We start from the raw sequence: 14,060 nt of genomic DNA, 5'->3' as shown, positions 1-14,060 counted from the left end.
CACACATTCTAAAATTAGCTAGTCCTAAAGGGTTTTAAGTCAACTGTTCCCTCGTAGGCCTAGTTGAGTAAATAGCAGTATTACATGTTCAGTTTCACACAGAATGCATTTGCTAATATTCAGTATTAAAGGGTAGTGTAGTGCAGAGAGAAGGGAGTCAGAGGCGGTGCATCGAAGGTGCAAAGTTGGCTTTATTAAGCAGGAGAAAACCACATGTTGCTGGCTTGCAGCCCGGGAAGCAAAGAGGAAGAAGCAAGGAGGGCACACAATATAAGTACAGTCATTCAGGAATGCAGTGTGTCCAGTAAACATATAGGAGGTCTTTTTCCTCCGTCTTTTATTTATTTTTGCTGCATTGGAAGTGGAGTCGAGCTCGCAGCAAAAAAGGGTTTTTCTTTTCTTTGTGTAAACATGTTGATATGTACTGAGTTAACTTTACTGACGTCTAAATCAAACAAGCAGCCTGGGAAAAAGCCAATTTTAGGAATGATTTCATAATGCACGAGTTCTGCATTTGAGCATCTCTTGATTCAGCGGCAGCAGTACGAGGAACTGATCATAAAGAAGGAAAAACTGCTCAATAAATATATATATTTCTGCTAACATCAGTGAAGCTTAAACAAATATGACATTTACAAGGATGGAATATGAGACAATGGGCTCCTGGGCACAGACGTGTTGTTTGTCTTTGCATCTCTTTGTAGTCATTGTGAGTCTCTTTGTAGTCACTTTAAGTCCATTTGTAGTCACTTTAAGTCCATTTGTAGTCACTTTAAGTCTCTTTGTAGTCACTTTAAGTCCATTTGTAGTCATTGTGAGTCTCTTTGTAGTCATTGTGAGTCTCTATGTAGTCATTGTGAGTCTCTTTATAGTCACTTATGGCGCGTTTCCACTACACGGCCTCGCTCGGCCCCGCTCGGTATGGCTGGGCCTCGTTAGGACTGGCTCACTTTATGGCGCATTTCCATTACAGTTTAGGAACTGGGGCAGTATCTATAGTAACGCAGTGTAGGCGGAGCTGTGACGTGATCTTCAGAGGACCCCAGAAAAACAACACAGCCGTTAGCTGTTAGCACTCAGAGCTCACAGCTCCTCATATATGTTCAGAAACTAGACAAAAGTTAAACAAGTACAAACCACAGACTGCCTGTGTCATGGTGAATACAGTCGCTGCTTTATTTATGTCTGTATAGGCCGTTGTTGTGAGTGTGGACGGTCGGAGCATATACTGCGTTAGCTTAGCCAATCTCCATTTAGAACACACGCATTTTAAAAGGTTTTTCCCCTGCCGTCTGTCTGCAGACTTGACAAAGCATTAATTCATGGTTTTTACTAACCGGTATCAGTATGTTGTTACTTCGGCATCATTTTGAAACGTGTATTACAATTAAATCACGGTCAAATATGTCCATCTTGTTGTAGTTGTAGCCCCCTTGCCAGCGACGCTCTCTCTAGTTTAGCATACTCAGCCCGACTCAGCCTCGTTGTCTCTGGCCCTGGACCCACGATTTTATGAGGCCAGAAAAACTGTGAATTAGGACCCGCCGGCCGGTACTAGGCCAAGTGGAAACGCAACCAAAGACGGGCCGCTGACGTCACAGCCCTCTTAAACCGGGCTGCGGGCTGTAGTGGAAACGCGCCATTAAAGTCCATTTGTAGTCGTTTTACATATATTTGCAATCATTTTCTCTCTCTTTGAAGTCATTTTGTGTATCTCTTTGAAGTAATTTTGTGTATCTCTTTTAGTAGCTTTGTCTATTTGTAGTCATTCATTGTATCTTTGCAATCATTTAGTGTCTTTTTCAAGTCATTTTGGTTTTACTGTAGTTGTTTTACGTCTCTTTGTAGTCGTTTGTGTCACTTTCTAGTTGATTCAAGCAGAGACAAAGTTGGAGAGCAGAAGATGGCTGACTTGCCACAGGAAAGGCTTGAGCCAGACATGCCTCCATTTACCAATGTTGGTGTGGACTACTTTGGCCCTATTCAAGTCAAAAGAGGACGTACCACATTAAAGAGGTACGGAGTGCTGTTCACGTGCATGACAAGCAGAGCTGTGCATATTGAGGTCGCCAGCTCACTTGATACAGACCCGTGCATCAACGCTTTGAGAAGATTCATATGCAGAAGAGGTCAAGTGAAACATATAAGATCTGACAATGGGACCCATTTTGTTGGAGCTCAGAGAGAGTTAAAGGAAGCCCTCTCCATTCTGAACCAGCACAGAATTCAGGAAACCCATGGACTTTAAGGTGAACACTTTGAGAAAAAGTTTTCCCACACTCTTAAAACCACTACGGGGTTTCTCCCATGTGAACACGAAGATGTGATTTGAGAGCACTTGATGTAATGAAACTTTTCCCACACTCTTCACACCAGTACGGTTTTTCTCCCGTGTGAATACGTTGATGTACTTTGAGAGCACCTGATGTAGTGAACGTTTTCCCACAGTCTTCACACCAGTACGGTTTTTCTCCAGTGTGAATACGGTGATGTGATTTGAGAGCACCTGATGTAGTGAAAGTGTTCCCACACTCTTCACACCAGTACGGTTTTTCTCCCGTGTGAATACGGTGATGTATTTTGAGATCACTTGATGTAGTGAAAGTTGTCCCACACTCTTCACACCAGTACGGTCTTTCTCCAGTGTGAATACGGTGATGTGATTTGAGAGCACCTGATGTAGTGAAAGTTTTCCCACACTCTGCACAGCTGTACGGTTTTTCTCCCGTGTGAATAAGTTGATGTGTTTTGAGAGAATCTGATTGAGTGAAAGTTGTCCCACACTCTTCACAGCTGTACGGTTTTTCTCCCGTGTGAATACGCAGGTGGCGCTTTAAATTTCCAGATGTAAAGGATTTGTCACATTGCTGACAGCTGTGACGTCTCTCTCTTCCTTTCGGTTTCTAGAACAGACGGACAGAGAAAGAGAGAAAGTCAATCTAAAAAGTTAACACAATAAAAACTCACTTAATATAAACCTTGAGTTAACAAAATACTACTTATCAACTGTTTGTGTTTATTATATTTGTATTATATTTGATACAGTAATACAGCAATCTGTATTGCTGTATACTGCTGACTCCCAGCAGCTTCTACTGAAGCCAGTCCCCGACTCCGGGGACTTCCGGCCGGGGACTCCGGGTGGCAGTATACGCCGTGAAGTTGTTTGCTGCCTGCCAGTAAACCCAAAGCAGAAGAAGACGAAGTGACGTCAGCGGCTCATTTGAGTAATCTTCCCTCAGGGAAAAGTACTCCGGTGTGAACGCGATCTGTACTAAATGCCCTGGGGTAATAAGTGCCGGGGCTCTGAGTGCCGGCACTAAATACGGCAAAGTACTTGGTGTGAACGCGCCTTGTGTTACCTTGGTTCCAGCAGTATGTTAGGGATCACAGCAGGAAAGACAATATCCTGGACAAATGCTTTTTCATATCTCTGGAACCCATTGGTCGATTTTGATGGTTGACACCTCTTTCTGACCGTTAGAGCCAATAGAATCGAAGGGGGAGTCCCCCACACGCACTCATTGTGAACCAAAAAGGTGGGGGCTTTGCGCATGTAATTTTGCATTAGAGTGAAGCTACACTTTAGCTCTGACATCTAGAAACGGAAAAGCATGGATTATCCGAAATCATTTCAAAGGGACACAGACACATTGGATTAACCTATGGATTAACTTCAGCAGCGTTTTTATCGTTTTAATGCCATTGAAGACCACTTTGGAGAGACTACAGAGCCAGGGTAAGAATGTTAGCATTTTTAGCTACCTAGCGTCACCTGTTTTGATGTCTGTTTTTGTTTATAACGTCGCGATTTCGTATAATTCAGTGATAATGTGGGTACCCATTGATTCTGTGTCACCTCACGATGTGAATCGATGTCATGGATGTAGAGAAGAGATAAATAATAAGGTTTTGTGAGTGATTTTCGGTGCAGTAATCTGTTAGTATTTTTCGCTCGTTGCTAATTCAGAGGCTCAGTGTTAGCATTGTGGGTTTTCTTATAAATGTTTTAAAAAAAAGATCAGTTAGATGAGTTTCTTCCCGTTACATGGATATAAAACATTCATAGTTTATTAAATGAACATGCCCTCAGACACTGTTTCCTGCAAGATGTTGCGGCAGTGCCCCGGTACCGGGGTCTCTCGGGCTTAACAGGTTAACCGGTTACCTTGGCGACACACTTTACCTCACATTGACTATATACAGTATTGATTATCCTTCCTCCTTATCTTCCAACCATTTGGACGCAGACTTGCATTTCCCCATAACGATGTTGTTTAACAACCGGCGTAAACGGACCTTCGCGCGCTATCAAGCAGTGAGCGTGCGACAGGGGCGGACTGGCCGATGGGCCGGTACTGAAGTGGGCCGGTCGGGCGATGTGGGCTGCTCGGATAACTCACTAGCACCCCCCCCCCGTCGACAATTTCCTCGCGGCATTTACTTGCGGCACCGAGGTGGGCTGCTCGGATAACTCACTAGCACCCCCCCGTTGATAATTTACTTGCGGTACCGAGGTGGGCCGGCGGTACCGAAGTGGGCCGGTCGAGAGTCCCGGGCTGATTTGTAGTCCCAGTCCGCCCCTGGCGTGCGATGTCCTGTTCAGATGACGTCAAATCCAACGGAATGCCATAAATAAACTACACAGAATCACACTACACACCTACGCAATGATTACATTCAGGCAGACTGTAGAATACAACCTCTTTGGACAATTTATATACTTATTGAAAACTAGCTGCAAAATGTAATACCTTGGAAAATGCCGTTTAATACTTTTTAATACTTTTTAATAGCCTTACTTTTGGCTAAATTGATTTATCAACTTTTAATACTTTTTAAGACCCCGCGGACACCCTGACTAAGGACTTTAACAAAAAGTTATAAAAACAAAGACTATGGAGCACTTAGAGAGAACTGAAAGTCAAATTGAGGGAATCAAAACTGGCACACAGAGAGCTTTTGGGAAATGCTTTTAAAGCCCCTGGGGGGCTCAGAGGCATGACAGGGACAGGGAGGAACAAAAAAATTGAAAAAGAAAAATCATAATTTGAAAAAGGATTGATTCGAAAATAATATGATACAGTACAGTAGAAATACGTCTGGGTCTCTGTGTTTCATTCAAGCTCGGCTCTGTGTGTGTGTGTGTGTAACGAGCCATTTTGTGTGCGTGCGCGAGCGAGAGAGAGAGAGAGAGCGCACCGGTACCGGAGATCGTTGTTGTTAGCTTCTGGTGCTAGCGAGCTACGCTAACGGATATAAGGAGCTTTTTCAACAACCAGGTGGAGGAGAGTCCTCTCCTGTCAGACTGAGAGACTCAGTGAGCTAAAGGACTCTCAGTGGCCGGGTCTCAAATGTTTTGGTCACGATTAATGTAAACAATTATTTCCGAGGCACACGTTTATATGATCATTATAGTTATAAAGAAATAAGAGAATAAATGAAAAACAGGTATGAAATACTATATGACAGTAAAAAAAGAATAAAGTTTAAAAGGGGAGTGATTAGTAAAATATCCATAAAGAAAAAGTAAATCTGTTTACAGTTCTGTTTCAAATGGGTGTTGAGAGAGGTATCCAGATCTCTTCATGTTGCTCTGAAAGTGCACCAGATTGATGCATTTAACTTCAATATTTAAAAATAAATCTTCCCGGGGTAGCTTGCCCCCGGACCCCTCTATGTTAGATCCACTCCCCACTTATAAAAATAGCACTTTACCCCTGCTTACACCTATATGCCGTGAGCTAATTATCTAGCCTTCATTGTAACAGTCGCGGGTACATTGTGTGTGTGCGTGGGGAGTGTTGCAGTAGAAAGTTCCACTGTAGCGCCCGGTACATTAATGGGAAACCCTAAATGTTTGAGCACCCTCTATGAAACGTCAAGCTACCCCACAGCACCCCCAAAATAAATCTCTGGCGCCGCCACTGAGCCTGCAACCCCGTTCTGAAGAAATGTGCCAAACAGGCTCATTGCAGCCACTAATGCTAAGACACACTTTTCGGCCAAATATCATAATTTTCTTTCTTTTCATTTGTTTGCACAGATTGCAAAGCGGCAAGTATTATAATAACGTATTGTTCTAGCAAAGGGATTGCACAATTGTATTATGTATTTATTTTTTTGAGCACACTGACTTATGGAGCATTGTTTTATTATCACTGTTCTAGCAAAGGAATGCTCACGTTCATATTGATGTATTTTAATAAATGTTAACTTGGCCCATTACGTGACTATTTGTGTTGGGGGGGCCCGACTTTTTTTTTTCTCCAAAGGGGGGCCTGACGGAAAAAGTTTGAGAACCACTGAGCTAAACCTATTGTGACGGACAATGACTTTAGTTTTGCCAATGAACTAAACACGTTCTTTACCCGTTTCGAGTCACTGGATAATTCTGCAAAGTGCACTGAAATTCTCGAAACCATAATACCTGCTTCCTCTGACAGAATGACCTCCTGATTTACTGGTATGCCGCTTTCCTCACCAGTAGAGAGCAACTTGTGAAGGTTAACAAAACCCTGTCATCTGCCATCACAACCAATGTAGGGGCTGCGGGAGTTCAGCTGTGCTCTTTACTGAACTGCTGTCTATAGTGTGCAGTGTTTCCCCTAGGATGGAGTCATAGCAGCGGTGACTCCATCCTAGGGGCCAGCATAATGTGAGCGCGGAGCACCCCGCCAATTTGTTTCTATGTGTCTGCCAGCACAAGAAAGGCTCTTGAGGCCTAGCACCAGGGCCGGTTCTAGCCAATTTGCTGCCCTAGGCGAAATTTTATATATAAAGAATATGGGGGAAACTTCTGTGTAGCAATGCATTGGGAGTCACCGACTCAGGAAGGAGACACGGTGAGAGTTGGAGCTTTGATGTCAAACACTGATGGGTTTATTCAGAGTATCGGCCGGAGGATTCACATCACAAGTCAAAGAGTCAGAGGTTCTGACTACACGGTAGAGTTGCCACGTCAATTCTGAAGAGCCTCTCTCTATGCTAGACCTATGCTATGGTTCACAGAGAGAAATCAACATCTCTGAAGGAGTAGACTAAACAGCTGGGAACACTGAGCCACCTGCGTCCGACACTCATGGCCTCAAAGATTTCACATCTTAGAGTCCACAAACACCGATAAAGAAGTGCCTCAGCGTTCTCACAACAAGTACCCTTCGTGCCAGACAAGTTGACCGGTCACAAACTGGTGACAACAACACATATGGCACCAAGGCCTTTCCTTAAAGGAGATAACAGACGTCAGAGTAGATCATAAAACGTCACAGAGCAAAAGGTTAGATATCTAGAAGAATTATTCCCTAACAAAGAATAAATGAAAAATCTCTACAAAAGACAAATACACTACAAAAACAGAAACTTATTGACATAGGTAATATACGTCAAAATGGCTTCAAATGTATTCAGTATTGTATGAACATGTTTGAATTGGGGGGTGGACGCTGCGCCGCTGCTATTTGTATATAGGGGAAACACTGAGTGTGTTTTGACTTTGACCGTCTAGTCATTGTTGGTGATTTTAACATCCATGTTGACAACCCCCAGGACAGAGGGGCTAAAGAACTGTGTTGTGTTCTTGATAACTATGGACTGACTCAGCATGTGGCGGAGCCCACGCACAATAAGGGGCACACTCTGGACTTCATGATCTCAAAGGGTCTGAATATCTCTAAGCTTGTGGTGACTGATGTTGCGCTCTCTGATCATTCCTTTGAGAGCTCTATTTCTGTTCACACAAATGTTCAAAAAGAGGTAACCACAAAGCGATATTTAACTGAAAATACTAGGGAAATGTTAACTCAGATGTTTCTTCCACACTTGCCCCTGCTAACATCTCAGTAAATGAGCTAGACGGACGGATACAACAAAAAATAATAATGAATAGGTCGCGAAATATACTTTGGTGGCCGTTAAACCTGGGCGGCCCAAGTAAAGTCTATGTGTGGGAAACCCTGTACTTGAATTCTGAATTGAGCCGTCCCTTATAGATACTATCTCTTTACGTATTAGTGATGGGAATTCCGGCTCTTTTTATTGAGCCGGATCATTTGGCTCGGCTCACTAAGAAGAGCCGGCTCTTTCGGCTCCCAAACGGCTCTTCATGTTACCACAGTTTACCAGAGCCTCAGTTTCGCCGCTGCGAGGCTCCGGCGCTCGCAGTTCACACGCAGTTCACACGCGTGCTCCACTAGCACCCCCAAGGCTCGCCGACAGTACACTTTCCGTCACATGAACACGCTTTGCTGGAGGTGAAAAGAATCCCACCAGACTCCTTCGCCCCTCCAACAGCGGGATGTCCTTGTCCTTTTACCTTTTCGCCATTTCAAGCGATAAAAACTCTTTTGGACGCCCTCGGCTCGAGTTCAGGGCGTTCCGAGCTGAATAAGGGCGTCAAATGAAGGCAAGACGCCCGCCTGGCGGAAACGCTGGAATTAGGAATATATTGTGATGAAGTGCACACTGACCTGAGCTCCAGGGGTCTCTTTGTTCTCCTCCATGCTGCTGCTCCTTCTGGGTCTCTGAAATAATCAACACAACGACAGCTGACACAAAACAAGACAACTCAATACAACCGACAGACACAACAAAACTAATCTACAGCTACTTCGTAGGTTCATAGCAGAGGTGAGAAGTAACTAAGTACATTTACTCACGTACTGTACTTAAGTATTATTTAGAGGTACTTTTACTTTACTTGAGTATTTCCATGTAATGCTACTTTGTAGGGCTGTGCGATTATGGCAAAAATCATAATCACGATTATTTTGGTCAATAATTGATATCACGATTATTAAATACAATTATTCATTGACTTTGAAAACATCCATTTATTGAACTTTTAAATACAAATAATAATTTGAACAGTATCTTTTTAACTGTTGATTTCCCTGAACTTATAATTCAACTGAAAAACCAATACAAAAATAAATGATACATAAATAATATCAAAATAATAAATACCAATAAACAAGATCAACAAATATTTTGGAGCGCACTTCAACAAGCTACTAAACATATATAAATATGATAAATACAAATACATTTGATCAAATATGTTGCAGTGCACGGTTACAACCTCGCAAAGCTAAATAATCGTTTTTTTCGATTATGTTGTTTTCGTAATTGTGGCAGGCCAAAATCGTAATTGCGATTAAAATAAGATTAATTGCACAGCCCTACTACTTTGTCTGCGAGAATAGGAGACGGTAATAAAGCTGCTTCACTGAAGAGGAGAAGCTCACAGCTCCAGGACTCTGTCAGTCAGGAGGAGACGAGAAACAACAAGTCAATACACTGAGGATTCATCCTGTAACATAAAGGAGTTACCTAACAGAAACCAGTATGCTAACGGTAATTATTGATATCTGTCCTGTGTGTAAACTTGCTGCTAATGCCTCATTTTTATTATATCTTATTGCATCTTTTAAATGTTTAACTCGTGTAATGCCTGTAAACACTTCTGCTGTGACACAATCATTTCCCAGTTTAAGATAAATCATTAATTAAAGGTGGGGTAGGTAATTTTGGAGAAACCGGCTCGAGATCGCTAGAATTTGAAAATACACAACCGGAGAAAATCTGCCACTTCCTCACAGAGCCCCTCCTCCAACACACACGAACGCGCACATGACCAATGAGGGCACGAGATAAGTTTGTGCACAGATGGAAGGCTGACAGGCAGGTAGGCCATCCAGTTACTTTAGCCGGGCCGGCTCAGATGATTGGTCGTGCTTTTTACAGTACTACAGCTTCCACAGATGACATTTTTTTATGGATTTTTTGTCAAAGCACTTCAGATATTCATTGCTATCGGGATGTTAAGAGCATTCCATGGAATATAACAAGTGTATCTCGAGCCGGTTTCTCAAACTTACCTACCCCACCTTTAAATAAAGTATATCTATTTATCTAATGAGCTAAACCGTCGCTTAGCGTTAGCTGCTAACTGAAGAACCCCATTCATTTCAATGGGAAAAATGCCACGTCACGGTGAATGGCGATGCTAATAAGCTAGTTAGCATATATTTAAAACCATATCTATGGTAAAGAGCACCAACACAACAACTCAAACTGTCTTAAAGACAACTGGTGTAATAAAAAACTAACATAAAGTCAGCTGAGCATTACAAATCAACTGTTACTCACCCAGAGCCGAACTGGAATAATAACTGTAGCTGTTAGCCGATAGCCGTTAGCTGTTAGCCGAAAGCTTTTAGACTTTAGCTGTTAGCCGATGGCTTTTAGCCTTTATTTAAAGATAATTTGAGACTATCTTTGGTGCACATTTTACGTTTTTTTGTGAGTTTCTTTCTTCCAAGATTACAGCTGTTGTGTTGAATAAGATAACTTCTGATTCGTGATTAACTGTAAGCTAAGCTAACAGGTGTAAATACACTTAATGAAACACATTTCAAAGATGTCCCCTCCTCGACTCCTCGGTCCTCCGGTAGTGACCCGGAAATTAATTTCAGCGCGCCATGTTGAAGGACATCTCATTTCTCTAAATGCACATCGAGGACCGAGGTTGCGGTCGAATAGTCCATTTAGCTTAGGAACCTTCCTAACGGAGTGAAATGACCCGGAAGTTCCTCAGAGGCAGCCATGATAAGTGCCGTTCCAATTCTCTAAATTAAAAGGAAAGGAGGTTTCAAACTTCCTTTATAACCTCCTTTAGCTTAGGAACCACTGGACCTCCCTAACCGAAAGGAGAGGAGAACATGCTGCCCCACAATGCCTTGCGGCCGCGGCATTTGCCGTCACACAACAGTCGGCCGTTCACGGAAACAATTCGATTATGACCGAGAAATGATATCATGAAAGTTACGGTGCTTATTAAGCATTTTAAAACGTATGTGGTAAGTTGCCAAAGTGCTTTGTTTTGAACGTTCATCAGTATTATAATCAAAAAGAGAAATATGAACGTTAGTTTTTACTGAAATGATCAAATAAAGTCAACATTTCACAGTCTTTACTGAGCTGTGTGGGGTTTGTTCAACTTTTAAAAGATGTTTGAATGGTGATATACACAGTGATAGATGTTAAGGACTAACGTTTATAATAAATACATTTGTATTGATTTTAAGATCTTTTCATACAATCATACGTATTGGGATCATTTGTATTAATGTGGACCGGAGGGAGAGGGTGACGAGCATAAGTTTCACTTTCCTTTTTTATTTCAATTCCAACTTTGGTCATGAAGAATATGTTTCTCTGTTGTCCCCTATGGAGCTAATTTCCTGCCATAACTCCACAAACAAACTAAACAGGTTTTACAAATGCCTCATGATTCACTAACAAACACAATGTGGTTTGCAAATACAAAACACCATCTACAAACTAATGCATTTAGTTTTGCAAAGAAAAAACGTATCTATCAAATAAACACATACCATTATTCTAATAAATCATGTTTCATAGACAAATTCAGCTTAGGTTTTACAAGTACACACATATTTTTTACAACTACAACTCTTTTTTTTACAAGTACAAAACTTGTTTTTACAACGACAACACTTTTTCTTCTCACGGCGGAATATTACTGCCAAAAGTCACGTGACTCACTCACGAGTCTCTAGATGAGTTTACAGTAGTCCCTCGTTCTTATTAAACATCCATGTTGTAGTCCGCTGTATAGAGTGGCGAAGTCCCTCCCACTTACTTCCGGGGTATGGGACCTTATTTCGGAAAAATTATGTATTGAAGTCAATGGGGAGAGAAAACTTATCTTTCGATCCCGTTTGAATTGTGCCATGAATTACACATATGATGTTTGTCAATCTTAAAAAATAATTTCCATGTCAAAAAAGTCACAGTTTGTCGTAAAACTGTTGAAATATAAGACTATGAAAAATACGTAACTAGAAAGACTACAAATCCCAGAGTCGCGTAAGTGATGTCACAATTGTTTACCTCCACCATTCAGATACCTAAGATCAGCGCCATATAGATATAATCTATCTATATGGCGCTGGCTAAGATAAGATAACTTTAACAAGATGCCTGTGTGCTTAGTACCAGGTTGTTATTATACCAGCAATGGGTCTTGCTCGTTCTTTTGCTTCCCGTCTGATGAAACGACCAGGAGTGGCTTGATCAAGTTAGCTACCTAGCTAGTAGCTAGCACGTTAGTTAGCATTACAGCCTTGTCATTTTTATTAGCCTTAACATGAAGTAACATTAAGTAACCCAAAATGTTAAACAGTAAGAGTAGTAGTCATATTTCGTGAACCCTTTGAATAGTACTGTCACCGGTGTGATCATTCTATAATACACCATTTAATTCCGGGGGAGAAATGCTAACGCTAACGTTAGCCTCGGCGATCTTTTCTACTTCATGCTATCTGCACAAATGGTTGACATTAAACATTAAAACGACCAGGCAGTTCAGAGAGAATCAAAGGAAGGCAGGCAGGCAGCTTTGCATGACATTCTTCAGGACGTGTTTCATTGTGGTGATAGTGAGGGTAGTCAATCGTTTGTTGACAAGACAGTAGTGACGGCCATCTTGGTGACGTGTGTGGTTGACCAGAGATGTAGTTCATTTAGCGTTTCACACAAACAAATGTGTTACTTCACAGTTTTACGACACATTTTTTTTTTTTTGACTTGCAAAATTATCTTTTAAATTGACAAACATCATATGTGTAATTCGTGGCACAATTCAAACGGGATCGAAAGATAATCTTTCTCTCTCCATTGACTTCAATGCATAACTTTTCCGAAATAAGGTCCCATGGGGCTCAACCGGAAGGGGAGGGACTTCGCCACTATAGAAAACTGTAGTTTCCCCACAGCAGCAGGCGCACATTTATGACCTCCGCTGGCGCATCATAAACACGTCGGATAGTGAAAGTGCAGTCGATTCTCTAAAGTACCGCAGTCTCTTCTCCTAAGTCCTTTTGAATTCTCCTATCCACTATCCCTTAACCCCGTGACCTTTCACTCAGAGGTCAAGGAATAGACGATAGGGTTAGAATTTAGGAGCTGATTTTTTGGAGTATTCGACCGCAACCCGAGCATCGAGCGTCGAGGAGGCTCTCTGGAGGAGCTCTAACCGAGGATACACTGATGAGTCCTCCAGGGTCCTCCACGGCTCCTCCGTGGATGCATTTCCGGCAACAGAGATGTTTCAAAGAGTCGTGGATATTATTGTATGAACTGCTTTCATCACGACGCGATGTTTACAGAGAGAACAGCTGTGAGGTCCGTGCAGAAAGCAGAGCAGTGTGTATAATATATATCACTCAGTATAACAGGCCTACTCTCTTTATTTGCTTTAGTTTAGTAGATATCTACAAACAAAGAGTCGATATTTTTCTAAAACCATTTAGTGCTTCACATAATAAAATACACAACGGCTGTAGCCTGATTATATGCTTTAGGAGCTGTAGGTGTGTGTGGTGTAGGTGTGTGTGGTGCAGTGTGTGCGTAGATGCAGCGGACAGACAGGTCTCAGTTGGTTTGGTGTCCTCTGCTTACTTGTAATACTTGTAAATAAAACTTTTGACGCGTAATTTATTTTCCTCATTGTAGCGACCAGAGGGGGGGAGAGGGGGGGGGGGATATATCCAGTCTCTGATAGTGTTACGTTATTATGAGAGTGCTCTCATACTTGTTTGATTCTGAAATTGTATATATTTATATAAATATATATAAATGTGTGTGTATATGTCCGCATCTGTTATTGTTTAATGAATTAAAGTAGATATATAAGTCATCATGAACACATCTGTCCATCAGACAGAGGGCTGCTGTGCCTCCTGTCATCATTAATGGACGTCTCTTTAAAATGACCGCTCAGAGGAGAGGAGTTCTCATTTCTCTAACCGCCTGCTGCTTCCCCTCCTCTCTCCTCGGCTCCTCTGCTCGCAAAGACACGAGGATAGGAGTCGAGGAGGGGAATTAGAGAAATGAGAAAGGGCCCCGGTGTTTAATCCACTCACCTCTTCTTCTTCTTCTTCTTCTTCTTAGAAGTGCACACTTCTTCTTCTTCTTCTTCTTCTTCTTCTTTCTCTCGGTTTTTGGTAGTGATGTTAGTATTGCGCCGAGGCTTC

Source organism: Trematomus bernacchii, unplaced genomic scaffold, assembly GCF_902827165.1.
Source record: "Trematomus bernacchii unplaced genomic scaffold, fTreBer1.1, whole genome shotgun sequence".
Lineage (NCBI taxonomy): Eukaryota > Metazoa > Chordata > Actinopteri > Perciformes > Nototheniidae > Trematomus > Trematomus bernacchii.
This window is presented reverse-complemented; position numbering follows the sequence as displayed.